The sequence below is a fragment of the Gopherus flavomarginatus genome, chromosome 5 (assembly GCF_025201925.1).
Source record: "Gopherus flavomarginatus isolate rGopFla2 chromosome 5, rGopFla2.mat.asm, whole genome shotgun sequence".
NCBI classification, from domain to species: Eukaryota; Metazoa; Chordata; order Testudines; family Testudinidae; genus Gopherus; species Gopherus flavomarginatus.
In genome coordinates this window covers 34,634,141-34,661,201 of record NC_066621.1, presented here as the reverse complement: position 1 = coordinate 34,661,201, position 27,061 = coordinate 34,634,141, and the positions used below count along the sequence as shown (strand labels likewise).

The 27,061-nt window shown below is 54.2% G+C and overlaps 1 long non-coding RNA gene and 1 other non-coding gene across 2 annotated transcripts in view; both read right to left on the bottom strand.

The window, feature by feature from the left end:
• Positions 1-23,477, bottom strand: part of LOC127052670 (uncharacterized) — a 39,507-nt gene extending 16,030 nt beyond the window's left edge. Inside the window, exon 1 of the long non-coding RNA XR_007774850.1 lies at positions 22,881-23,477. This is a non-coding gene — a long non-coding RNA (uncharacterized LOC127052670). The remainder of the gene's footprint in view (positions 1-22,880) is intronic.
• Positions 6,834-6,906, bottom strand: TRNAF-GAA (transfer RNA phenylalanine (anticodon GAA)). Its single transcript has one exon. It is a non-coding gene; the product is annotated as a tRNA-Phe (tRNA).
• Positions 23,478-27,061: the final 3,584 nt, after the last annotated feature.

Here is a 27,061-nt window from a genome sequence, read left to right as displayed (position 1 = left end):
GTTAATTACATTTCAGTAAAATGATTGGTTAAGGTCTCGCTGAGAATATTACCGTATAAACTGGGGTCAAAGAGGCAGTGGGCGGGGAAATTGGAATCATGCTTCCTAACGGGGGGATGGGAATAGGGAACGGGGAACAGGGACACAGGCAAGGCTCTGGACTGTCGGAGCTGGGAAGGGGGACGTGAGGTAAACACTCTGCAGTGTCAGAGCTCATAGACTCATAGACTTTAAGGTCAGAAGGGACCATTATGATCGTCTAGTCCGACCTCCTGCACAACGCAGGCCACAGACTCACCCACCCACTCCTGTAACAAACCCCTGACCTATGTCTGAGCTATTGAAGTCCTCAACTCATTGTTTAAAGACTTCAAGGTGCAGAGAATCCTCCAGCAAGTGACCCGTGCTCCATGCTGCAGAGAAAGGTGAAAACCCCCCAGGGTCTCTGCCAATCTGCCCTGGAGGAAAATTCCTTCCTGATCCCAAATATGGTGACCAGCTAAACCCTGAGCATGTGGGCAAGACTCACCAGCCAGCACCCAGGAAAGAATTGTCTGTAGGGATGTGGGGTAAACGCTCTGTGGTGTCAGAGCTGGGAAGGGAACACAGGGGAACAGACTCTGTCCATGTATAGATATCAGCCTGACTGGTGTGAAGGGCTTTGGAATCTGCTTGCTTGGAAACTAACCCCAGTAAACATCCCTTTGTCTGCACTTCGGACTTCTGGTCTTCTGCTGCTTGCTGTCTGTGTGACAAGAGCCAGTGAAGTGGGCAGGGGAAGGGAAAGCCCTCTAACAATGGCTCCTTGCTCCTCTCCCTCCAGGCTCAGGGGTCAAGGATGAGCAGGACTCCAGGCTCTGCTTGAGGGATCCTGGCACAGGGGACTGGTGGGGGAGAAAGGATTGTAGATTCTGACCTGCACTCTGGAGAAGAGCTAATAAGTGAAGGGGCATTTTTGATTCCTCCCCTGCTTCAATGTCCCCAGGGCTGGAATTCTACGTTCTATAGGGCCAAATGAGGGGGTGAAGCCATTTGGCTAAGGAAAGCCAGTGCTCTAGGTGAGGCTTGAACTCACAACCTCCTCTCAGCACTGCCCTATAAGTACTGTGCACTAACCAATTGCGCTACTGGAGCACCTGCTAATTGCTACTCTCTCAGTCCCCTAGGTTGATAAAGGCAAGGAGTGACCCAAAACATTCTCAGTGGGGTTAGCAGCTGGTATCAACAAGCGTTGTACTTGGTGGGGTGGATTCTTCTTAAAGCTTCCAGGCACCATTTGACCCTTTTGTTCTTCTCTGTGTAATTACAGAGCTGACATAGGCCACGTCTACACTACAGCATAAAATTGAAATTATTAAAACCGGTTTTACAAAACTGGTTTTATAAAATCGATTTTACGTGTCCACACTAGGGCACATTAATTCGGCGGTGTGCGTCCATGGTCCTAGACTACCATCGATTTCCGGAGCGGTGCACTCTGGGTAGCTCAGTAAAATAATGAGACCAATAACTTAGATTTCCGTCCACACTAACCCTAAACCGATATAGTAATATCGATTTTAGGGTTATTCCTCTCGTTGGGGAGGAGTACAGAAATCGATTTTAAGAGCCCTTAAAATCGATGTAAAGTGCCTTGTAGTGTGGACGGGTACAGCGTTAAATCGATTTAACGCTGTTTAAATCGATTTAACGCTGTAGTGTGGACCAGGCCTGAGACTCACTGTAGAGTCTTGTTGCAGACCAACAGATCTGAAATCACGGATCACCAGGTCTAAGCATTAGTCCTGCTTTGGGACAGTGTCTCTCATAAAAGAAACTGCCGAGTCTGCGCTAGCAGTGAGGCTCCCTCACTAATAGCTGAAATCAGGGAGAGCTGTGTGAAGTGCTGGGACCCAGGGGTGCCTGAACAGGGGCGAACAACACCCCAGGACTTTTAAAAATGGGAGGACTCTGCCTTGCCACTTTGTAATGACCGTAAGGGTGAGTGAGGGTGGGGAGGGGGCCGAGAGCAATGAGCAGGAGGAGGGGTCTTGGGGGAAGAGGCAGCGTAGGAGTGGAGGTGAGCTGAGGCAGGGAGCTGGGGGTGGGGTGGGGAGAGGGCTGCCCGCAGCCGGTAACGGGGGTGGGGGCATGCAGGGGAACTGCTCCCTGTCCCAGCTCACCTCTGCTCCGTCTTCTCCCCTGAGCACGCTGCCCCCGCTCTAATTCTCCTCCCCTCCCAGGCTTGCCGCACTAAACAGCTGATTAGCACAGCAAGTCTGGGAGGCAGGAGAAGTGGAGCGGCGCCAGCATGCTCAGGGGAGAAGGCAGAGCGGAGGTGAGCTGGGTTGGGGAGCTGCTGAAGTGGGGGCTGCCTGGCTCTTTGCCATGGCCCCGCCCCTGCTCTGCCCCAGCCCTGCCCCCCCGCCCCTGCACTCACTGCATGGTCCACTCCTCTGGCTCCCAGCCATGCTGCCGGCGAGTGCTGTGGGGAGGTTCCCCCTGCCCCACAAACTTGGGAGCCAGGGGAGCAGAGCAGGCTGAGGCCCCAGGCCTGCATGGGGGGAAGCAGAGCGGGGCTGGTTCCAGGCCTCTGTGGGGGACAGGGGGCTGGCTACTTCCTGCAGGAAGTGGAGTGACCCAGCCCCAGCCTGCTAGTGCACAATCCCCAGCCAGGCTGCACAGCATGCCCCAAGAGGGAGTGGGGGGCCAAGCAGATGATCCAGCACGAGGGGGTCATTCTCATTTGTAGCTGTCCAGTGGCAGTGAGTTCAACAGGCCTTGGCACATGCTGTGTGGGGCAGGAGGTCCTTGTATTTGGAGCAGTGGGAGAGAACTGCGTGCAGTTGTGTCTCTGAGCACAACTGTGAATGTCATGGTGTGTGTGGGGGGTTATTGTGAGTGTGGCTGGGGGTGTGATTGTTTCTCTCTTTGGGGGTTGGACTAACATGTCCCTCTGGGTGTGTTGTGTGTGAGTGTTCTTGGGATTGTGTGAGTCCCTTTGTGTGTGTATGTCAGTCACTTGCTGCAGAATACAAAAATCCTGCAAAGCCATTTCCTACTGGTTAGCCCAGCAACACACTGATAGAGTGTCACAGACGCACACACACACAGAGCAGGGCTCAGCAGAGGGCAGCAGGGACACACACGTCTCCCCTGGGCCAGCTTGGACAATTGTCCATCAGAACCCAGCACAGTGCTGGTGCCCCCACATGGGAGTGGGCAGTGACCAGGCGGGGGGGGCAGACATGCTGGATCTGTAAAAGCAGCAAAGAGTCCTGTGGCACCTTATAGACTAACAGATGTATTGGAGCATGAGCTTTCGTGGGTGAATTCCCACTTCGTCGGCTAGATTCAGAAGGAAGCACTTTGCGAAAATCAGTCAAGACCCTTAGCAGAGCTGGGACACAGACCCAGTGACCCCTGCACCACCCTGGGAGGGTAGTGGGGTTTAGTGGTCAGAGCAGGGAGGGGGCTGGGCACCAGGACCCCTGGGTTCTATCCTTGTCTCTGGAAGTGGAAGGGGTCTAGAGCAGGGGGACTGGGATCCAGGACTCCTGGGTTCCATAGGGGAGACTGTTTTTCCCTGTGCTTCCCTCCCTAGAGATCCCAGCTCAGCCCCCTAGTCGAGACTGAGCAGGAGTGGGGGGAGTTGTTCTCCCACTTTGGAGTTATGATTCAAACTCCTCCCCCAGGGACTGTGACATCACAGAATCTGCGCCCCCCCCAACACAGAAAAGTAGTGGGGTTAGGAGAGTTCTAGCTGCACCCACCAGACAACCCTGGTCATTGCAAGAAACCTCAAAACCTACTTGCACCCACAAAACACCCTCTCAGGGTATACGCCCCCTGCTAGGACAGGACCTCTTGCTCCCACCCCTTTTCTTATCACCACAAGCTGCTCCCAGCCGGGCACCACACCCCATTCACACACCTTTTGTCACTACGTAGCTCAGTGGCAATCACTGCCCCGAAGTGACTCCGGTGCAGGCACTCCCCACACGAACTCCCCACGCAGGATTCTGTCCACACACAGAGAATTCTCTCTGCCCGGCTCCTTCGGTTCATCTCGCTGCTCTCCGTACTGCCGCCAGACACTGCTCATCTGCATAACCCCGCCCACGGACACGTGACACCTTCTGTCCTGCTGGTTTCAAGTGAGTGAGTTGCCCTTGGGGAGTGAGCAGGTCACAGCACGTCACAGCCCCAGCGCACGTCACAGCCCCAGCCAGGCCGGCTCCAGGCACCAGCTCAGCAAGCAGGTGCTTGGGGCAGCCAAGGGGAAGGGGCGGCAGGTCGGGCTCTTTGGCAGCAATTCGGCGGCAGGTCCCTCGGTCCCTCTCGGAGGGAAGGAGCTGCCACTGAATTGCCACCGAAGAAGAAGGCGGCGCAGTGGAGCTGCTGCCGATTGTGATCGGGGCTTTTTTTTCATTTTCCCGCCACTTGGAGTGGCAAAAACCGTGGTGCCGACTCTGGCCCCAGCACATGTCACAGCTCCAGCACACGTCACAGCACGTCACAGCCTGGGGCAGGGAGATATTGGGGGAGGAGATGTGGGTAGGGAGATACACAAGCCCATAGACCCATAGGGGCAGGGGATATTGGGGTCAGGAGGAGAGGAGAGGGGATTGGCAGTGACCCAGCATGGGGTGCAGAGGAAATGCGGTGGGGTGGAGGGAGGTGGGGAACAGAAGAGACACATGTGGGTGGTGAAACGTTGGTCCAAGGAAACTGAGTCACTCCCAGGACATGCTGTGCAGGGGGGAGCACACGGGCAAGAAGAGAGACCCAGCCCCACAGAGCCCAAGAGGGATATTGGGGGCAGGGGAGGGGATGATGGGATGAGAGACCCAGGGCCATACAACTCCCCTGGCTCCCAAGTTTGGGGGGCGAGGGGAACCACCCCACATGACTCGCTGGCGGCATGGCTGGGAACCAGGGGAGTGGACCAGGCTGGGGCTGGGTCACTCCACTTACCATGCAGTGAGTGCAGGGGCAGGAGGGTGGGACTGAGACGGAGCAGGGGCAGGGGCCATTGGGAAGAGCCAGGCAGCCCCCCCTGCAGCATCTCCCCACCCCAGCTCCCCACTGCTCTGCCTTCTCCCCTGAGCACGCCGGCACTGCTCCACTTCTCCTGCCTCCAAGGCTTGCGGTGCCAATCAGCTGTTTAGAGCAGCAAGCATAGGAGGGGAGGAGAATTAGAGCCGGTGCGGCGTGCTCAGGGGAGAAAACAGAGCAGAGGTGAGCTGGGACAGGGAGCGGTTCCTCTGCATGCCCCCGCCCCCACTACTTGCTGCGGGCAGCCCTCTCCCCGCACCTCCCCCCAGCCCTCTGCCCCAGCTCACCTCCACTTCTACACTGCCTCCTCTGAGTGTGGCTTTTGGTTCCCCGAACCACTTGGCACCCTAGGGGGCCGACTAGTTCACCTAGTGGTTGCACCGGTCGTGGACACTGCCTATCAGCAGGATTCCTCCTCCTCCTCCTCAGTGAGATTAAATCTCCGCACCTAGACAGCTGGTCCATCTGCTGCACCACAGTCCCCCATGCCTGAGCCTCCCTGCCAAAGCCCTGCACCCGGCTCCAGAGAATTAAGTCTCACATCTCACTGGGAACTGGACTTCTTGTGCTCAGAGTGTCTCAGCCCCCCTCAGTAGCTGACCTGACAAACACAGTGTCTGCAAAAGCAGCAAAGAGTCGTGTGGCACTTTATAGACTAACAGACATATTGGAGCATGAGCTTCTGTGGATGAATCCCCACTTTGTCAGATGTATCAGTGTCTGTCTTTTCCAAAGAAGTTCTTGGACGGCCTTTTCCTGTGTGGCCTAATGGATAAGGCATCTGACTTCGGATCAGGGGATTGAGAGTTTGAGTCCCTTCGTGGTTGTGCTTGGCCAGTTTTACCTTTGGGCTAAAAGTCCTGCTTCCTTCAGGGCTGGAACTTCTTCTTGGCTGCTCAGGCCAATGCTCTGGCTTCAGCTAGAGCCCTGGGAAGGAGTTGGGGGATGGGTGTCACAAAGACTGGGGCAGAAGTCCCAGGTGCTTCCAGTCTAGCCTTTGCCATTCCTGACTTGCCAAAGAAAATGGGCAGCTGCCCAGGCTAGTGTGTAGAGCAGTTTCCCTCTTCCAAATGTTCACCTGCCCCTGTGCTTGAGGGGGTTTGCTACATAGCACCTTGGGAGCCTGGGTATTTCTCTGCTTCTCACCAGCTGGGAAAAAGCCTCTTGGGGAAAAATCTCCTGCGCCACTGTAAAAATGAGCACCTTGAGTGGGACCAGTCAGAGGCCCCACTATGGGGGCTGGCCCTGCTTTCCTACCATCTTGTGATCTTGGCCACAGAGCATCAGCAGCCGCCCCGCATGCTGGTGACCTTCAGTGGGTGGTTGGCATGGCAGGGAGAAGCCTGGCTGGGTGTTTTTGTGCCTGTCTGAAGGCCACACATAGACATGGTCCTGCCCTTTAGCCCTGACCTCAGTTGTTGTGTGGCTCTTAAGACTTTCCTTAGAGCCATCAGCCCCAGCCACCTCTGCTCCAGGTGCCCAGAGGAGGAGAGGTGTGCTGGGTCACTTTTACAGATGCCCCTTCCCTGGTACTGCCATTGCTAAGCTGCACAAAGGAGTTTTCATCCCCCAATCCCTGCCTAGCAGCCCTCTGGCACCATTCCTGAGGGCTGCCCTGCCTCACTTTCTTCCTACCATATTGGGAAAGACAGCTCTCATCATTAAAGGTCAGGTGGGCCAACTAGGGGTAGAAGCCCATTCTATGTTTTCCTACTGCAGAGCCCTAGATCAGCAACTTATCGTGGGTGCAAGCTCTGCTGTGCTCCCAGACCTACACAAGGAGGAACAAAAAGGCCTACCAAAGCCTGGGATTGAACCAGGGACCTTTAGACCTTCAGTCTAATGCTCTCCTAACTGAGCTATTTTGGCAGCTGCAGGACAGCATTTTGGCCTGTTGCTTCTCTGTCTGGGATGTTTTTGTCAGCAGTCGCACACAAAAAGGACAGGAAAACGAATGGCTGCTCCACACCCCCACCGGAGGAACCCGGCACCCTTAGCTGTGGTGAGTAAAAAGTGTCTGTTGGCTGACAGGGCCTGTCCCCGAGCAGCTGGCACAGAAGCTGCTGCCTCCCCCTCAGCTCCAGGCTGTGGGAAATGCTCATTGCCTGGCTCCATGGGCGGATGCTGCTCCGTGCTCTGGAGAGCATCTGTATTGCTCTGTCAACCCCCCGTCTTCACTGAGCCAGTCTGGTAAGTGCCCCCTCCGGGCTGGCAGCTGAGAGTCTGTGCAGACATCAACCCCCTGCCAGCCCCACAGCCAGCAGCAGTGCCAGCCCCACTCCCCAGCACCACAGGGGCACTCAATGCACTTCCTGTGGGGAAATGGCTCCTTGGCATCCAGCTGCTAGAGTGAGAGCCAGGAGAGAGCAGTGTCTGGCTCACCGTGGGGGAGAGAAGAGACCTGATGAGTGCGGATCTCCCTCAGCCTCCCCCGCAATGCTGGTCAGTTGTATTGTCACTGTCATAGTCAGCGTTTTCCTTCAGGGCCGGCCCTAGAGGGGTCTGGTGTCAAGGAGAAATCCTCATTTTTGTCCCCAGGCCACCCCAAGCCCCCACCCCTGTCCTATCCTGAAAATTCCTGCCCCATTCCTCAACCACCCTCACCTCTTCCCGTCCCTGCTACTCCCCCTCCCCACCCAGTGCCTCCTGAACCCCACTGTACAGCTGATCACTGGCAGGTGGGAGGTGCTGAAAGGGAAGAGGAGGAGTTTGTCAGCAAGGCCTGTAGTGGGCGGGGGAGGAGCTGGCTGCCAGTGGGTGCTGAGTACCTATTTTTTCTCTCTTGGTTCTGCAGCCCCATAGCTCCCATGGAGTTGCTGACTTGGCTTCCTTCGTACTCTAGAGAGAAGAGCAGAACCAGGGCTATGGCTGATCCATGGGGCACCAGGTGAGTGGCAGAGGCTTCAGGTGCTGAGAGTTTGCCTGACCCCTCAGGGACACAGTGTGAGGTGGTGTCCCAGGGATCTCTATGAAAGGAGAAGAACAGGATTTACTTGGGGTGGGGAGAGAATTGACAGTGTCTCAGGGGGTTGTACGGAGGTGTTGCCCAGGTGATAGACTGGCTAAAACACAGATCTTGCTGTGAGCAGGATTCAAACCTGCACAGGAAAACCCTATTAGATTTTAACTCCCACATCTTAACCACTTGGCCATCACAGCTGAGAGTGACAAACTCCCCCAATGCCAGAGAAACTGGTAAAGAATCACAATGACCAGGTGTGAAGTCATCTGAACTACAGAATTCTCACCGCAAACCTGGCTCCCAAAGCACAGGGGGGATTTGGGGTTTGTTCTCTTTGCTTAGCCATGTGCAGTCACACAGAGAGCGCGTTTAAAAGTCTCCTCTCCCACAGTGCGGGAATGGGAAATGATTCTCAACTTGAAGCCTGATGTAGGGTGACCAAACGTCCTGATTTTATCGGGACTGTCCTGATATTTGCTTGTTTGTCCCACGTCCTGACCGATGTTTGGTTGGGACCCTGGACAAACAAATAACTTTGTCCTCTTCTCTGGCACAGAGGCATAGTCTGGAGGGATACTTGCCCCACCCAAACTCCACCCCCTCATTCCCCCATTGGATCCCTCCCCAAATCCTGGCCCTGGCCCTGCCCCCAGCCCCACCCCCTCTCTGCCTCATTGGATCCCTCTCCAAATCCTCGCCCTGGCCCTGCCTCTTCACCAAGCATGCGGCATTCTTCCTCCCTCCCAGGTTTGCACACGGGCCATGGCCATGGCCATGGTCAGGAGCGCAGCACGGAAGCTGCTCCAGCCCTGCAGCCTGCGGGGCAGCGCAGTGGGGCTGGGGGCAGCACGGAGCAGGCAGGGCCCAGGTGGGCGGGGGGCGGAGACACATGTGGGGCTGACACACTCCTGTCGGGAGCTGCCTGGTTCACCTCTTGCCCAGGAGCTGCAGGAGGGGCCCGGATCATGGCTCGGCTGCAGAGCTTGGAGCCCAGGCTGGACCCAGGAGTGAGGGGATGGGGGAGCTGGGGGTGTAGCGGGGGTCAGAGCCGAGAGTTGGTTGGAGATGGGGCTGTGCTATTGCCACTTGGCGGCGGGGGGTCCCTCCGGCTTTTTTTTTTTTTGCTCCACCCCCCACATCCCAATATTTCATCTTTGACATCTGGTCACCCTAGCCTGATATGAAGGGGGATGTCTGGACCAAGGGGCCAGGGACTGGCCTTTGCTAGAGAAACCACTGTCAAGTTTTAGCTAATTAGGACAAGTCAGCAAATAAAACAACCTCAGGTATCAGTAACTGCTACAGGTTGCAAATTCCTACATGCAGCAGTTTCTGGCAGTACACCTGCACAGCTCTGCTCCCCGGCTCTTCTCGGGCTCCTGCTCTCTCCTTAGCTCTGCCCCACTCTCGCCCAGGCAGTTCCAGCTCACATGGAGGATGGGACCCCCTGGCCTGGTGACTCCCTCATTACACTGTCTGGCCTGTCAGTGCAGCTAACTTGGAGCTTTGGCCTCTCCCCATTGTCCCTGGGGACTGTCAGTCTCAGGGTCCTGATTTCCCATTGATCCTTCCCCCTTCTATTGGTGCTGGGAACTGGCCAACCAACCCCCCCCCCACACACACACACACTAAGTTTTAGTAAAGGGCCAAGAGCCCCCTTACACAAGCCAGCCCCATGAAGGTCACCAATGTGCAGAGAAGGCGGCACAAGCTGCTCCCATGGTGTAATGGGCAGCACTCAGGACTCTGAATCCTGTAATCTGAGTTCAGATCTCAGTGGGACCTTGTGTTGGCTTGTGGTCATAGGCGGCAGGTTATATACATTTGTGGTGCTCGGGCTCCAGGAATATTCAGGGCTGGGGTCCCTGCTCCAGCAATATTTGGAGCTGGGTCTCTTCCCCTGTCCCTGTCCCCCCCTGCTGCGCTGCATCCCTGCCTGACAAAAAGCAGCGTGCGGCTGTCCCCTGCCTGCTCCTGCTGCTGGAGTAGAGCGATTCTGGGCAGAACTGCTGTCTGCTACCCCCGGGCTCCTAGTGCCCACCCTCCACTAATGGCAAGGCAGGCTGCTCTGAGCCTCTCCAACGCCCTGAGCCCCAACCCTCATCCCTCTGCACCCTGATCCTCTGCCCCAGTCCTGAGCCCCCCCACAGCATGAACCCCACATCTTCAGCCCCCAGCCCTCACACCACACCCCAATCCTCAGCCCCAGCCCTGAGCCCCCTCCTGCATCATGAATCCCTCATCCTCAGCCCCTCAGCCCTGCACTCCCTCCTATCCCCAAACTCCCTCCCAGAGCCTGCACTTCTCACCCCTTCCTACAACCCCACCCCCTGCCCCAGCCTGGAGCCTGCACCCAGCACCCAAACTCCATCCCAAAGCCTGCACCCTGCACACCTCCTGCACTCTAATCCCCAGCCCAGGATCAGCACCCCAGACCTCCCCCCCAAACCCCTTCCCAGAGCCTTAGGCAGGTGGGGGTGGATTTTGGGGGCAGAGTTGGGGGGCGGGCTCTGGGCACCACCAAAATTTCTACAAACTTGCCACCCATGCTTGTGGTAAAGCCCCAGAGCTCAACTCCCCTGTCTCCAGCTGTGTAAGAGTGAATCTTTCCCCTCCTGCTGGGTGACTCACACCTCCTAGAGCAAGGTCTTTGGCTGGGGTGGCCACAATGGGTTAGGGCTCTAGAACTTGCTACCCTGATAGTTGGGATTCTTGCTGCTGCACCTGATGTTCACAGGCTTGGCCCTTGTGCTTCCTACCACACGTTTCCTCTGGCCCACATGGCGCTTGAAGAAAGGAGTGCCAGGGCTGGGATTAATAGTCAGGGCTTGGCAGGAGGGAGGAAGAGTCCCAGGCTGGACCCCACACACCTTCCCTCCTCCGGGCACCTAGAGCAGAGGCAGCCCAGCTCTGTCCGCTGGATACCTCAGCAGAGTAGGTGAGTTCATGTAAATACAGTCTGGTCCCAAAGCCTCCTCCCAACCCTGGTCATCACTAGCTGTCAGGGGAGAGCTCATTCACACCTCGCTTACAAATCATCATTTGAAATTCTTAGGTTGGCCAACACTGCCGAAGCCAATGCACCCACATTGTCAGCAAACACAACAGCTGGGTGAGGAAACCCGGCTTTGTCCAGACTTTCCAAACCTATTTGACTTTCTCAGGTACAAGTAGTTTTCATACGTTGTATCTGCTTTTAAAGTGTGTGTTAACGTTTCAATTTCCATTCAAATTTGCAACCAATGGAACCAACATTGGCAGTGCTGCATGTAACTACATGACCACTAAGGGAGGGGGTGTTGGGGAAAATCGGGGAATGGGGTGCACAGCCCCCTGGCTGAGGGGCGTATAGTGAATGCCCAGTTTCACTGAATTGAGTCTCCTACTGCAGCACCTCAGTAGGTTACATCAGAGAGGAGCTGCAGTGTCTAAGCAGTGGGATGCCTGTGCCTTTAAGAGCCCAGCCCTGGGAAGCCCATGCTGAGAGGTGCTGCCTGTGAGAGGGGAAATAAAAAAAGCCCTCTGCTCCCCCCACCCATGTTTGCAAACACTGGAGTCTCAGCCCACCGGGATAACTGTTACCCCTCTGTCCCTGCCTGTGCCGGGGTTTAAACCTCTGGCAGCGTCTCCCTCCGGGCTTAACTCCGGCTCCTTCCCACCTCCCTGACTTTGCCTTCAGTCCCTCTCCTAACTCTGCCTCCAGCTGCTTGACCCCTCGACCAGTCAATTTCCACCCCCTGCTCAGACCCTGGCCACCCCCTCCTCTGATTTGCCCTCCTTTGCCCCTTTTTAATCCCTGTAAAAAGTAGGGAGTGCTGGGTCCCATTCTCTGAAGGGAGGGCTGGGTGCTTGGCCCCTGCCTGCCCAGTGCTCAAAGTGCCCCATGATCTTGTGGATGTTTGCTGAGTACTGCAGGGTCACCCGAAGGGGGAGAGAGACGCGGTTAGGAGGTGATGCAGCCAAGGGTGCCTCACCCAACACTGAGATGCAGCCACCTCTGGGGTGAGTTACACAAGTCAGCAAATGAATATGGAACAAGAAACGCACTGGAAGGACTGAGGCAGCTGCAGGAGGTGGAGAAAACCAGAAAAAGCAATATCCCTGGATCCCAACCCTGCTCCTCCCCCACTATACCCCCTAATCTCCACTCCCCTCTCACATTTGAGGGGAGAACCCAGGAGTCCTGGTCCCCAGCCTTGGCCACCCCCGTATTTCGATATGGCTCCATCCAACAGCTGCCCCCACAATTGCAGGGCATTGCCATGGCGCACACCGGGGCCTGCCTGTTTGCACAGGATTGGCAATGCCAGTACCCCAGGATGGGGAGAGATGATGCTAAGGGAGAAGCAAGCAGCAGACAGCTCCCATGACAGAGAAAGAAATGCTAGGGGGTGCTGTGCTGCAAGGAGTGAAGGGGGTTGGCAGGGAATGGGAAGATCTTACCTCACAGCAGGTGCGTCTGTCTCCCTCCCAATTCCTCCCCAGCCCTACCCCATCTCAAGCAAATCCCGGCCCAGCTACCAGGATTAAATTTGGCCTGGATTCCCCAGCTGCTGGGGGTGGGGTATGGGGCTGGGAAGCATGAGCCTCTACTCCCCCTTCCCCAGACACAGTTGCATGGGCACAAACCAAAGGAGCCTGCAGCACTGCTGCCTAGAGGAAACTGAGGCACCAGCCAGTGACAGACACATCATGGCTCTCCTCATCCTCATCCTCTTTTCCATATACAACCTGGCCAGGGGAGCAGAGGGTAAACTCAGGGCAGTTGCATAGTTAACCTGTGGAACTCCTTGCAAGAGGATGTTGTGAAGGCCAAGACTATAACAGGGTTCAAAAAAGAACTAGATAAGTTTATGGTGGATAGATCCATCAAGGGCTCTTAGACAGGGTGGGCAGGGATGGTGCCTGTAGCCTCTGTTTGCCAGAAGCTGGGAATGGGCAACAGGGGATGGATCACTTGATGATTTGCTGCTCTGTTCATTCTCTCTGGGGCACCTGGCACTGGCCACTGTCAGAAGACAGGAGGATACTGGGCTAGATAGACTTTGCGTCTGAACCTGTCTGGCCGTTCTTATGTCACCCTTGGAACAGCAGTGACACCGAGTGGCCAATCAGGGTAATTAATGCACAGAAGGTGTTTCCCTTGATACAGCAGTGACACCCACTGGTCAGGTGGCGTAATGCACAGCGTGTGTCTGCCCTCTATGAGCAGTGACATCCATGGACCAGTCACGGTAAGGCACAGAGTGTGTTTCCCACCAATCTGGGTAAGGCACAGAGCATGTTTCCCATGGAGCAGCAGTGACACCCAGTGACCAGCAGGGGTGGCATCAGATTCTTCTCCTTTAGTGGGGGACTGAGATGGGCTAGACAAAAAAAACTGGGGGGCTGCGCCCCCCATCACCTGGTCCCACCCTTCACGGGGGCCATGCCTCTGTTCCTTCTCAGTTAAAGGCCAGGCTCATCTCCTCTCCCCCCGGCTACGGTTTACAGCAATACAAACTTTATTAAAATAAAATAGTAAACAGGGTTTACTTTAAATATTCTAAATCTGTCCAAATTTCAGTACTGAATCCAAAGTTCTCTTAAAGATCCCATCAGTAACCAAAACCTAAATAAAAAATTGAAACCAAAAACAAGGCTTAATTTAAAACCCAAACATTAAGAAAAAACTTTGTTTGTAAAAATAAAAACTAACAAATGCTGTAAATTAATAATTTCAACATTTTATCAAAAAAGTCTGCTACTGCAGAATGATAAAATAACATCAAATAAATAAGCATGATGACTAAAACCTCCTATAAAGGAATTGAATCCTTGAATACTGGCCAAATCTGTATAAGATACGCAGAACTATGTCAAAACTGGTGTTGCAGGTCAGCCATTCGAATCCAGCAAATATCAATTAAAAGTTCCATTCCAACTAAAAAAAACGAAACAACCCAATAAAGCAAAATGGTCACAACCTGAAACAAACCTACACAGAAGGAAAATTAAACCTGTACCAACACTGGAACAAACTATGTAAATTTCTAATTCTAACTTCTTGTTTCTCCCAGGAGGAAGGTGTTTTCCACCGCAGTAACCAGGCTGTCACTGCAGCTTTCCTTTCACTAAATAAGATTTTTACCAAATATAAATTGTCCTGCAATTTCTCTAAGAGAAATTGAAATTGTATCTTTGCACTAATATCCCAAATGTGCAAGGCCATCCCCTCAGAGCAGCCCCACACCCTGAGGCCAGGGGAGAATCCCAACTGGTTTGTGCATTTGTAACCCTGGGGCCTGAAGCTGATGAGAGAAAGGGAAGTGAGCTATCTTGGAGCTTTCCGATACCACCTGCGGGGAGCACAGGGATTTGACTGAGTGACATCCTGGCTAATTTTCACCTTGTTCTCTGCCAGCAGGCTCCGCTGGAGAGCTCGGGAGTGACTTGACCATGGCAGCACCCTATTTACATATTAAAAACTGGCATTTTGGGGCCAATGGGGTGAAATGTGAGTACTTTTGGGGTTGGGACCCACATGAGAAGGGATGTGGACAAATTGGAGAGAGTCCAGCAGAGGGCAATAAAAATTATTAGAGGACTGAGACACATGACTTATGAGAACCTACAGGCCAGGGTTAGGATAGAGAACTGGGTTGTGAATGCTCTGGAATGAGGCCAAGAAAAAGAAAACTGAGATGCAAGAGAGAAATCAAGCTAGAGCAAAAACCAGAGAAGAAATGTGTGATTTGAGCTGCAGAGAGAAAAAAAATCCTCTCCCTGTCCCCTCTTACCAAAGCATCTAAGAACCAGATGAGAGACATCTCTCCCCCACTGCAACAACAATTCCAATTGACCTGGACTGAGAAAGGAAATCTTCTCCTTTGCAGCACTAGCAGACCTGAGCTGAATCATGAACACCTCATCCCCTCCCTCCCGCCTGCCTCCAATCTGGTGTTCCTGGCGTGGGAAACAGGAGGGGCTCCTCTCTTCTCCATTTGGGACATGGCGGGATGAGAGAAGTGACAGGGCTTTATGGGAAATAATTATTTGCCTGATTCATCTGCAAGTCCTAGTCCTTGTTAACCCAAACAAATGGTTTATCCTGCATGCTGATGCCAGTTTGGAGGGTCTGGGAGCAGTCCCGTACCAGGAAGTGGAAGGAAATGTTAATCTGTAGGCTTTGCCAGCTGAAGACTGTCTGATAGCGAAACTCGCTATCCCATCCACCAGCAGCAGTTCTTGGTCTTGAAATGGGCCATCACTGAGAAATTTCGAGACTACTTGTGTGGTGCTCAGTTTCAGGTGTGGACAGAGAACAATCCACTGACTTATGTGTTAACAAGGACTAAGCTGGATGCTACAAGGCAGAGATGGGTGGCTACTTTTGCTAGCCATAACTTTGCATTCAATACCAATGAGTTGGTATAATAGGGAATGTGATTTATCAGGACCACCAATTCTTGGCTAGGGGGAGAATGTCAGCAGGGTAAGAATGAACTCTACCCTGCCATCTGTTGGTGATCTGTTGTAAAGGCCTTTTGAGGCTGATGTCATTTGCATAGTTCCACCCACCCTGGATTGCATGATGGGAGTGCTTGTCCAAAGGGTCATTTCAGCTGCTGTGGGATCCCCAGTCTCTTTTTTATTAGGACAGGGGTAATAAAGTGCAGTTATTCCAGTGATATGAATCAAAGACAGTAGAACGGAACTTAGCAGTTCATGATTTCGGGACTCACTCGAACCTACATAAAACGTATTAGGCAAGGCACATGGGTTCCAAAGGATAGTGAAATAAGAGAGATTGAAAAAGAATGTTTGTGTTTAGTGCAATGGATTGTTTGTAAAATCTTTAAATGTGCTTTTTGTGTTCTTTGTATTTCTTTAGTTTAAAAAGAAAACTTTTTATAGCTTGAATACATATTAGGTTCTATACCACAGATATAAAATCATTAATAATTAAATGCAATTTTTAGAGAAGCATAAGTTACTGAGTTTTAATCTTATTTCTACACTTAAAGTTGTAAACAACTCCCTAATGGGGGAAGATGTTCCTTACCACTCAAACAGCAAGGAAATTTTGCAGATTGGACTCCAGGAGATCAGCTCTGGGGCACAGCTTTTGTGACACACGAACGATCTCTGAAACCAGATTCTTAGTCACAGGTCAGCAGATAGGTTTATGCAAATACTGGACTCTGGGACCAGAGCTGGGAGAAGGGTGTCACAATTTTTGTGGCACATGCACCACCTTTGCAACCTCACTCCATAACACCACACACAGCAGCCTTTTACCTCTCAGAACCAAAACATACCCTGAAAAAGATCAAACAGCATAAGCTTTAAGGCAAACAACTGAAGCACTAACAACCACTCAAAGAGATTCAAAAACACTTCTGTCTTTACACACCGGGAATAGTAGGAAGGAAACCAGCTGGCACAAGCACTGGCCAGCAAGAACCAAACAAATATCCATCTCCTACCACCCACTAGCTTTAGGGTCTTTGGAACCCAGACCCCTTAATGGGTGAGTACTTTAAGGGCAAGGGTGAAGCTCTCAGGCCTCAAATGCCAGGTATAGTTACTCTCTCCTTGATCCAGAACGAACAGGGAAATACACTGCATTACTTCTGCCCCAATAAAAAAGAGACTGGGGATCCCACAGCAGCTGAAATGACCCTCTGGACAAGCACTCCCATCATGCAATCCGGGGTGGGTGGAACCATGCAAATGACATCAGCCTCAAAAGGCCTTTACAACAGATCACCAACAGATGGCAGGGTAGAGTTCATAGCGACCCTGCTTAAACTAGATTGTGGCAAAGATTAAAAAACACTGAACGTTCAAACTCACCAAACGCGGGTCAATCCATCCTCATCGTCGTATCCGCTTGTTATACTCCACACCTGAACAGAGCCCTCACATGGACAACATACCCTCCCAACTCAGTGTCTGTACGTTAACCTTTTACCCCCAGTTGGGGCTATTGCAGATTAGGTATTCCCTATGCCACCCGATCTTAAACCGAACTTCACACCCCCTGGGTAATCTGTACGTTGTTCCCTGATCACCAGAAACTTCTGCGCCTAAACGCTGTACCGTACACTTCTTTTTTTCTTTCAACGTCATCTTAATAAAATGTTGACATTTGTTTGAGATCCTGGCTCCTGCTCCTTTGCAAGGCTTGTGCGTTTGCTCCGGGTTTGAGTCTGCTAAGATAGCGAGGGGGCCGATTGAGCCAGCGGCGCTTGCCTGCTAGAGACACGGATCCAAGGCTGAACCTCGTCCCCCACGAGCTGAAGGCTTAACTGAAAACAGTTTAAGAAGTGCTCCCAACTCCAGCACTCAGCTACCCAGCTCCCAGTGGGGTCCAAACCCCAAATAGATCCCTTTTACCCTGTAGACGCTGTAAAATCCTGTGACCAGGGCAGCTGCCTCACAGCCTGCGCATCTGCCTGCCAGCGTGCAAGCGCGTAAGGCACTAATCTGGGTAGTGCCGGTTGGGTGGCAAGGGTGTGAAGAGCCAGCAGAGTGGTGTAGCGGAAGTGTGCTGGGACCATAACCCAGAGGTCAATGGATCGACACCATCCTCTGCTACATGTGTGTTTGTTTCTTTTCCCTCTGGGCCTTCCAGTGAGGCGGTGACCAGCAGAGCAGCAAGAGGTGGCTGAGGCGGCGGCCTGCCAGTGAGCTCCCTGGCACCTCTGGCTGCCTGGGCTGAAGGCAAGAGGGAGGTCGGGGTGTGGCAAGGGCCTCCTGTCCCAGAATGAGGCTGCAGTGCTTACCTGCTCCCCTTTTCCCACCCACCCCGGCGGGTTGTGGGAGAACACTAGGGAGGCTCTCGGGCGCTGGGCAGGTGCTGTGTGGCTGTCAGGGGAAAGGGCCGAGGCTACCGACTTGACCTGCCATTGACTCACGTGGCTCTGCGCGCCGTCAGCCAGGGCGGACCAGGCTGTGCACGTGACTCAGGCTTGAGCAGCATGGCCGCTCTTTCCTGACGAGGCATGAGGCAGGCCAAGAGCTGTGCACAGCCTACAGGGAAGTGGGAGGGAGGCGTCTTTCAGCCGGCGTGTCTTGTCCGCTTCTCCCTTGCCACTTGGGCGGAGGCGGGAAGGGAGCAAAATGTTCCCGGCTGAAAGTTTTTGTGCTCGGCCTCAAGGATTAAGCCTGAGCCTCCGGCATGGCTGCTGGGAGACGGGTTTCTGAATGGCATCCAGCACGCTCTTTGGGCCACCAGCTGAAAGCACTGAGGCCAAGAGGCAGCAAAATGGGACTTTTGAGGCTCCCCGCAGGCCTCGGGGAAGCAAGGAACTAGCACGGGCTTATCATCATCCCTGTGGGGGCTCAAACCACCACCCTTTCGGTTAATAGCCAAACACGCTGACTCATTGCGCCACAGAGACACAGATGGGCAAGGCTGTATGGAGACCACAAGTCGGGAATCAGCTCAGGGTACGCTCTAGCATATGCATGCAGCTCTTAGACAAGCAACAGCAAGGAACTGGACCGGTATGCAGTGAAAGTTCTGTGGGAAAGGAACCGAAAAGAGCACTGGGGCTGCGGTACAGCGCTTGCACATACTTTCTTTGGCCTGTTTTGCTGGAAGAGTTAGTAGGGCGAAATTTTTAGTCATAGGTCAGCAGGTGGGTTTATGCAAATACTGGACTTTGGGACCAGAGCTGGGAGGGGGGTGTCACAATTTTTGTGGCACATGCACCACCTCTGCAACCAACCTTTGCTACCTCACTCCATAACATCACACACACACACACAGCAGCCTTTTACCTCTCAGAACCAAAACATACCCTGAAAGAGATCGAATGGCATAACCCTAACCCTAAGGCAGTGGGGCTCCTCATGTTTCTGTGTTCCACACTTTGATTTCACCCATCACGTATCAAGTGTGAACTTCTCAGGCACTAGAATAGCGTTAACATGGAGTCACAGACATTCTTCTTGGGTATTCTGACTCTATCTTGGCACCCAGGTGTTGAAGCAGCCGGGATTCTTTTCGTACACTTAGAAGGCATGCTGTTTCCATGAAGTCCAAGCAGCATCAGGGGTGGGGACAACAGTTTCTTCCTGACAGAGATTTTTATTCCTTTCCCCCAGAGCTCAAGCTGATGGGGGCAAGAGTTTGTGCATGTCTCTGCCTCCTCATGGGTGTGTGAAGGGGAGCAATCAACCAGGTCTTTTGTCCACGGATGATCCACAGTGGCTTGTCTGATGTCTCAGTCAGGGCCTCCTCTTGTTGGAAAGGAGATGATGCTTCTTCTGGTAAACTAGCATTTCACACTTGGTAATGCTTCTCTCCTGACTGGTGGCAGGGTGGCGGCAAGGGGGTTTACAGCTGTAGTGCAACGCTTATGGATCACCTTACAACATGGGCTACGGCTATTATAGGTGAAAATAATGCATGCAGCAACTCACGAGCTTGTCATAAAATCTAAACAGTAAACACATTTTTATGAATCTAATGCCTGTTTTAACAACACTAACAAACAGGTGAGCAAGACTAGTTTCCAGCTATGCATTTGTCACTTTTCAGTAAGGCCTAGGGGCCTTGGCATGAGCTGGCACCTGGTCTGCCAGTGTCAGAAGAGGATCTTCCCTCTCTTATCCCCAGGCGTCTGTACTGGTAGCAGTACTGTTCAACTTATTCATAAATGATCTGGGGAAAGGGTAAACAGTGAGATGGCAAAATTTGCAGATGATACAAAATTGCTCAGGATAGTTAAGTCCCAGGCAGCCTGCGAAGAGCCACAAAGAGATCTCACAAAACTGGGTGATGGGATAACCAAATGGCAGATGAACGTCAATGCTGTTAAGTGCAAAGTAATGCACATTGGAAAACATAATCCCAACTATCCCTATAAAATGATGGGGTCTAAATTAGCTGTTACCACTCGAGAAAGAGATCTGGGAGTCATTGTGGATACCTCTCTGAAAACATCCACTCAATGTGCAGAGGAGTGTTGGGAATCATTAAGAAAAGGATAGGTAAGACGACAGAAACTATCATATCGCCTCAATATCAATCCATGGTATGCCCACATCTTGAATACTGCATGCTGATGCCGTCGCCCCAATCTCAAAAAAGATCTATTGGAATGGGAAAGATTCAGAAAAGGACAACAAAGATGATGAGGGGATATGGACCAGCTTCCGTCTAAGAAGAGATTCATAAGATTGGGACTTTTCATCTTGGAAAAGCGACGACTAAAGAGGGATATGACGGAGGTCTATAAAACCATGAACGGTGTGGAGAAAGTAAATAAGGAAGAGTTATTTATTCCTTCTCATAACACACGAACTAGGGGGTCACCAAATGAAATTAATAGGCAGCAGCTTTAAAACAAACAAAAGGAAGTATTTCTTCACGCACCACACAGTCAACCTGTGGAACTCTTTCCCAGAGGATGTTGTGAAGGCCAAGACTATAACAGGCTTAAAAAACCACTAGATAAATTCATGGAGGATAGGTCCATCTGTGGCGCTTCGCCAGTGGTATCACTAGCTAACCCCAGTTTGCCAGAAGCTGGGCATGGGCGACAGGGGATGGAGCACTTGATGATTCCCTGTTCTGGTCATTCCCTCTGGGGCACCTGGCATTGGCCGCTGTCAGAAGACAGGATACTGGGCTAGGTCTTTAACTTTGATGGCTAGCTGGGAAGATGGTAAATCAGACAGAACCCCTTCAACAAACCTCTTCATTTCCTTGTTATTGCCTGACACACACACACAGGGCACTGCCCCACCTGACCAGAAGGGGTCACTGCCCCAATTGGGGGATATACAGAGGGTATTACCCCACAGGGATGCCAGGGATCAGTGCCTGCCATACCTGGCACAGGGGTAGAGGGGATAGGGTGACCAGATGTCCCGATTTTATAGCGACAGTCCTGATATTCGGGGCCTTTTTCTTATATAGGTGCCTATTATCCTCCACCCCCTCCCAATTCTTCACACTTTCTATCTGGTCACCCTGGAGCGGGGGAAGGGGGCTATACAAAGGGCACTGCCATACTTGGCCATCAGTGCACATCCCTAGTGGGGGAGTGATACACACCAGAAGCAGGTCTCATTGCCACAAAGGGCTTGGAAGATACCCTGGGCACTGCTTGACACAGCCACCCAGGCACCCTGCCACCTTGGGTGAGGTGAAGAATACACCTTGGGCACTGACTCCTCTGGCTACCAGTGGTCACAGGCCCAATGCAGGGGTTGGGGGAAGTAAATACACAAAGGGAACTGCCCCACCTGGGCAACACGAGTCACTGAGATGAGAGTGGGATACCCAGAGGGCCCTGCCCCAATGGCTGATATACATACAGGGCCCTGCCTCACCTACCCACCAGCGCTCACAGGCACAATGGCAGTAGTGGGGTCACATAGACAATTGACCTCAGTTGCCACCAGGGGTCTCTGCAGCAATGCTAGTGGGGATACATGCCAGGCATTGCTGCCCCTCGCCACCAGGAGTCACTGCTCCTACAAGAAGGCACCTACAGGACACTCCCGTACCTGGCCAGCAGGGGTCACTATCGCTGGGGAGGGGCTATGGGGAAGCGGAGAAAGAGCAACTAACTGCAGTGGGGAAAATCATAATCTCCCGGGGAGAAAGAACAGACTCCACTAGGACATCACACCAACTCCGGCCAGGCTGGATACCAGCAATTCGGGGCTGGAGCAGCTCCAGCTAGAGGCTGGGCGGAGGCAGGTGACCTCGGTTTCTGCGCTGAGCAGGCTGCTTTGGCAGCGAGGAGGGACAGGGAACCCCCCGGCCAGGGTGTTGCTGCCCAAGGAGGGGGAGATCTGCGGCACTCTTTGTAGTAGCTGGTTAAGCAGCCGCGAGCCACATGCTTCTCCCTGCCTGAGCTCTCCAGCAGCACATTACGCACAGGTGTGCGCTGGATGTAGGCACCAGTGTAACAACAGGGTCAGACTCTGCTGAGTGCTGCCTGTGAGAGACAGGGACAGAGTCAGACGGGCAGATGGGGGCAGGAGATGACAGAGCCAGCGGCCATGAGCTGAACCCATCACAAGTCCAGCCTGTGACATCACCATCCGTCCCTACAGCTCTCCATCTGTCCCGCTGTCTGTCCAACCCTCAACCCCTCATCTATCCCCAATGTATGCCACACACACCCCTTCACCCATCTGCCTCACACACTCATCTATTTCCTCATGCATCCTGCTGTCCCTCTGATTGTCCCTGCAGTGCCCAGCACAAGGAAGCATAATGGACCCTGAGCGAGGCTTTTGGGTGATGCAGTAATGGAGCTAGCTGGTGAAAGGGGCATCTCTAATCCAAGCCCCACTTCTCCTCTGCCCAAAGCCATGAATGCGAGCCCACCCCTCTCAGTCTCAGACCTCACAGCCCCAAAGACATTACTGGCCACTCACGCTGTGACCCAGTTACAGCAATGAGGTCTCCCTGAAGATAGGGAGTGGGAGGAGCAACCCCCTTATCCTGGCAGGCAGGACACATCCTTCCCAGTATGGCAGAGACCCTGCCCGTGGGCAGATAGACCCAGCTGAGCCCATAGGAGACTGGGGGAGGGGGAGCAGAGGAAGAGAATGCAGGCAACTGAACATGACAGGTGTCCATGAAAGGAGAGAGAGAAAGTTTGAGTGTAAGTTGGCCAACACAGAGAAAGAAACCTAGGAGGAAGAAAGAAACTCAGAACAGGGAGTCACCCTCATGGATCCAACTTTCTGCTAGGGAGCACACACCACTCCTCGCAAGAGAGATGATCAGCCCTCGCAAATGGCAACATCAACTCCCTTGAAGCCACAGCTAGTCCGGAAACCCACACCCAGATAACGGGAAGTCCCTGCCTGGAGCCAGGAGGGCTGTGACCAGAGCCCTTCCCAAACCAGATACACATCTCACCGACAGAGACGGTTACTCTTGTCCCAGTTGGGCAGCTCTTGCCCGGCATCAACAGGATTCACGCTGTCACTGCTCTTGATCACTTTCCATCTCACCTCAGGGCTGGACTCCATCCCCGCGACTTCTTTTCCCTTGGTATGAAACACAACACAAGAGGAAAAGAAAAAGCAATGGTGGTGAGGCTCCTCTTCTCGCTACTCCCGCACACCAGGGCTTCAGCTTCAACCCTCCTCCCATTCTGCCATCACAGCTACAATTAGAAATCTGAGCCCGGGGCTCACACCTGCTTGTCTCCCCAATCCTAGGCCCTGTCCAGCATGTCTCCCTCCACAGAACTTACCTGGCCTCATCTTACACTCCATCTTCATATTGCTCTTCTCCTTCCCAGAGCTCCTGCTCTGCTCCTCAGACCTGTCTGTCCTCAGCTCTGCAGGCAGAGGGGAAGGGGCATGATGGGAACACACACGCCCCATTCCAGACACCACACAGCATCCACAGGGCTACCAAACACCTCATCTTCGGCCAAAACCACACCTCACCCCGAGGGAGCAAAAAGCCTTTGTGAGCACAGCACACACAAGACAGGAAAAGATTAACACCCACACTCAGCTCAGCCAAAGTGGGAGCTTCCTCACCTTCCCGGCCACAGGTCCATGGGGCCCCCACACTGCCCCTACTCCCGACGTCCGGGCCTCACATCACCTGTTCCCCTAATCCCTGCCCCATTCCCCAAAGCCCTGCCCCCCTCCTCCTGGGGTCCTGCCCCCACACTGCCCCTACCCCCGACGTCCTGGCCTCACATCACCTGTTCCCCTAATCCCTGCCCCATTCCCCAAAGCCCTGCCCCCCTCCTCCTGGGGTCCTGCCCCCACACTGCCCCTACCCCCGACGTCCTGGCCTCACATCACCTGTTCCCCCTAATCCCTGCCCCATTCCCCAAAGCCCTGCCCCTGCCCCCCTCCTCCTGGGGTCCTGCCCCCACACTGCCCCTACCCCCGACGTCCTGACCTCACATCACCTGTTCCCCTAATCCCTGCTCCATTCTCCAAAGCCCTACCCCTGCCCCCTCCCCCTGGGGTCCTGCCCCCACCCTGCCCCTTCCTCCAAGGCACTGCCTTCGCATTGCCCCTTTTCCCCAATACCCCACCCTCACTCTGCCCTTTCCCCCAAATCCACACTCCTGCATTGTCCCTCACCAATACACCCCTCCCCTGCACCCTTTCCCCAAGGTCCCACCCCCGCCCTCACATTGCCCCTTCTCCCGAGTTCCTGCCCTTCAGCTTCCCATTTCCCCCGAGAGTCTGACCCTGCACTGCCCCTTCCCCCTGAGACCCTGCCCCTACACCACTCATTCATCCGAGGCCCTGTGCTCACATTGTCCTAAAACCCTGCCCCTTCACCACCTGTTCCCTCTAATCCCTTCCCCCGCATCGTCCCTTCCCCCGAGGTCCTGCCCCTTCACCTAACCCCCATCTCTGCATCGTCCCTTCCCCCGAGGCCCTGCCCCTTCCCCTAACCCCCATCTCTGCATCGTCCCTTCCCCCGAGGCCCCGCCCCTTCCCCTAACCCCCATCTCTGCATCGTCCCTTCCCCCCGAGACCCCGCCCCTGCACTGCCCCTCCCCCAGTCCCAGTCCCCGCCCCCGCCTGGCCCCTTCCCTCTAGTCCCCGCCCCTTCACCACCCATTCCCCTGAATCGCCATCCCTACATCACCCCTTTGCCTGAGACCCCGTCTACACCTTTCCCCTTTGCCCCGAGACCCTGCCCTCACGCTGCCTCCTCCCCGAAGTCCCCAATGCCACACTGCCCATTCTCCCGATTCCCTGCCCCCGCACCGCCCCTTCCCCCCGAGACCCTGCCCCTGCACCACCCATTCACCTGAGACCCCGCCCTTACACCACCCATTCACCTGAGACCCCACCCTTACACCACCCATTCACCTGGGACCCTGCCCTCACATTCCCCCAAAACCCTGCCCTCCCACTGCTCCTTCTCCTGGGACCCCGCCCCTGCACCACCCATTCTCCTGAGACCCCACCCTTACACCACCCATTCACCTGGGACCCGCCCCCTCACATTCCCCTGAGACCCCGCTCTCCCACTGCTCCTTCTCCTGGGACCCCGCCCCTGCACTGCCCCTTCCCCTGAGGCCCCCCCTTGCACTGCCCCTTGCCCCGAGGCCCCGCCCCTGCACCATCCAGTGACTCAGGAGCAGGCCAGACCTGGGAGGGAGGAGGCAGAAACATGCTTTGCTCTGTCACAGACTTCCTGGGTGTCCTTGGGCACATCACTCAGCCTCTCTGGGCCTCAGTTCTCCCATCTGGGAAATGGGGCTGGTGGTGCTTCCCTCCTTCGCACGAGCCTGGGAGGAGAATTACCCTGTGAATTAGGAAAATGCTCGGATCCTGAAGTAATGGGGAAGGGGCGCAGGGGAGCATATTAGCACAATCATTTGGTATCTGGAGTCTGTTTGCAAACAAAATATTTCCCTGAAGTCATTCCAAACCCTGTATTCAGCCACAACCTAGGGAAATACGTAATGGAACAATGTGGTTTTTCCTGTGTAGCCAGCACCCGACCTGGCACCACCCCCAGGTCTGCCTCCTTCCTGCCACTGCAACCCCATCTCACCTCGTGACCCTGGCTGGGTGCCTCCAGCTCCTTGTAGCAGGGGGCTGTGCAGGAGGGTCTCCTTGCAACCATGAGTGGGTGTCTGGTGGGTGCTGTCACCTCTGCCAGAGACCCCCTAGAATCTCACTAGCTTCCTCTGCATGCGGGGAGGGGCTCCTACTTTCTGACTTGGGGGGGAGATTCCGTGATGTCAGAGCCTGTGGGGGGAGGGGTTCGAATCACAAGTCTGGAGTGGCAGGGCAACCCCCTCCTCCCGTCAGATTCCACTAGGGGACTGGGTTGGGACCTCTAGCGAGGGAGACACAGGAAAAACCAGGTACCACTATGGAACCCAGGAGTCCTGGCTCCCAGTTCCCCTGCTCTCACCTCAAGACCCCCCTCCACTCCCAGAGCCAAGGATAGAACCCAGAGGTCCTGGCACCCAGCCCCCTCCCTGCTCTGACCATTAGACCCCACTCCCCTTTTAGGCTCACTGCCTCTTCTATCCATGCAGCCCACCTGTCCATCCCTTTGCTGCAGGTTTCTGGGGTGTCACCCCTGCTCTGCACTCCCCCAGTGCAGCCCAAGGCCTTTTCTCCCCCAACCAGATATCCTCTCCCCCCTCATGCTGGATCATCTGCTTGGACCCCCCCACACCTCTTGCGATGCGCTGTGCGGCATGGCTGGGGATTCTGCAATGGCCCAGCACCAGGCAATGCAGAACGTAAACCACAGGCCCTGCCCTGCCCTGCCCTGCCCCACCCCATCCCACCCCACCCCACTGGATCTGCCTTCCAGGTGCGTCGGAGCCCAGTGCCCTGCACCTGTGTCCTCCTGCCCCACAAGAGGTGAGCTGCAGTCCCCACCATGCTCTGCAGATGGGAGGAGGGTCAAGCCAACCAGCCCATTTAGGATGGGGGAATCAACACCCTTTTTTCTGCACATCCACTGACCATCAGCAGAAATCCTCCTCTTCCTCCCTCCTGTGCCTCAGTGTGACTAAATCTCTGCACTTAGACAGCCGGTCCATCCGCTGCACCTCAATCTCCCATGCCTGAGCCTCCCTGCCAAAGTCCTGCACCTGGTTCCATAGAACTAAGTCTCACATCTCCCTGGGAACTCGACTTCTTGTGCCCAGAGAGTCTTGGCCCCCGTCAGTAGATGACCTGAGTCTGAGAAACACAGTGTCCGTCTTCTCTAAAGTACTTGGAGAGGTTTTTCTTGTGTGACCATGTGGCCTAATGGATAAGGCATCTGACTTTGGATCAGGTGATTGAGAGTTTGAGTCCCTTTGTGCTTGTGCAGCTTTACCGTTGTGCTGAAAGTCCTGCTCCCTTCAGGGCTGGAGCCTCTTCTTGGCTGCTCAGGCCAATGCTCTGGCTTCAGCTAGAGCCCTAGGAAAGAGTCGGGGTTTGGACACCACAAAGGCTGGGACATGAGCTCCAGGTGCTTCCAGTCTAGTCTTTGCTGTTCCTGACTTGCCAAAGAAAGTGGGCAGCTGCCCAGGCTGGTGTGTAGAGCAGTTTCCCTCTTCCAAATGTGCGCCTGTCCCTGTACTTGAGGGGGCTTGG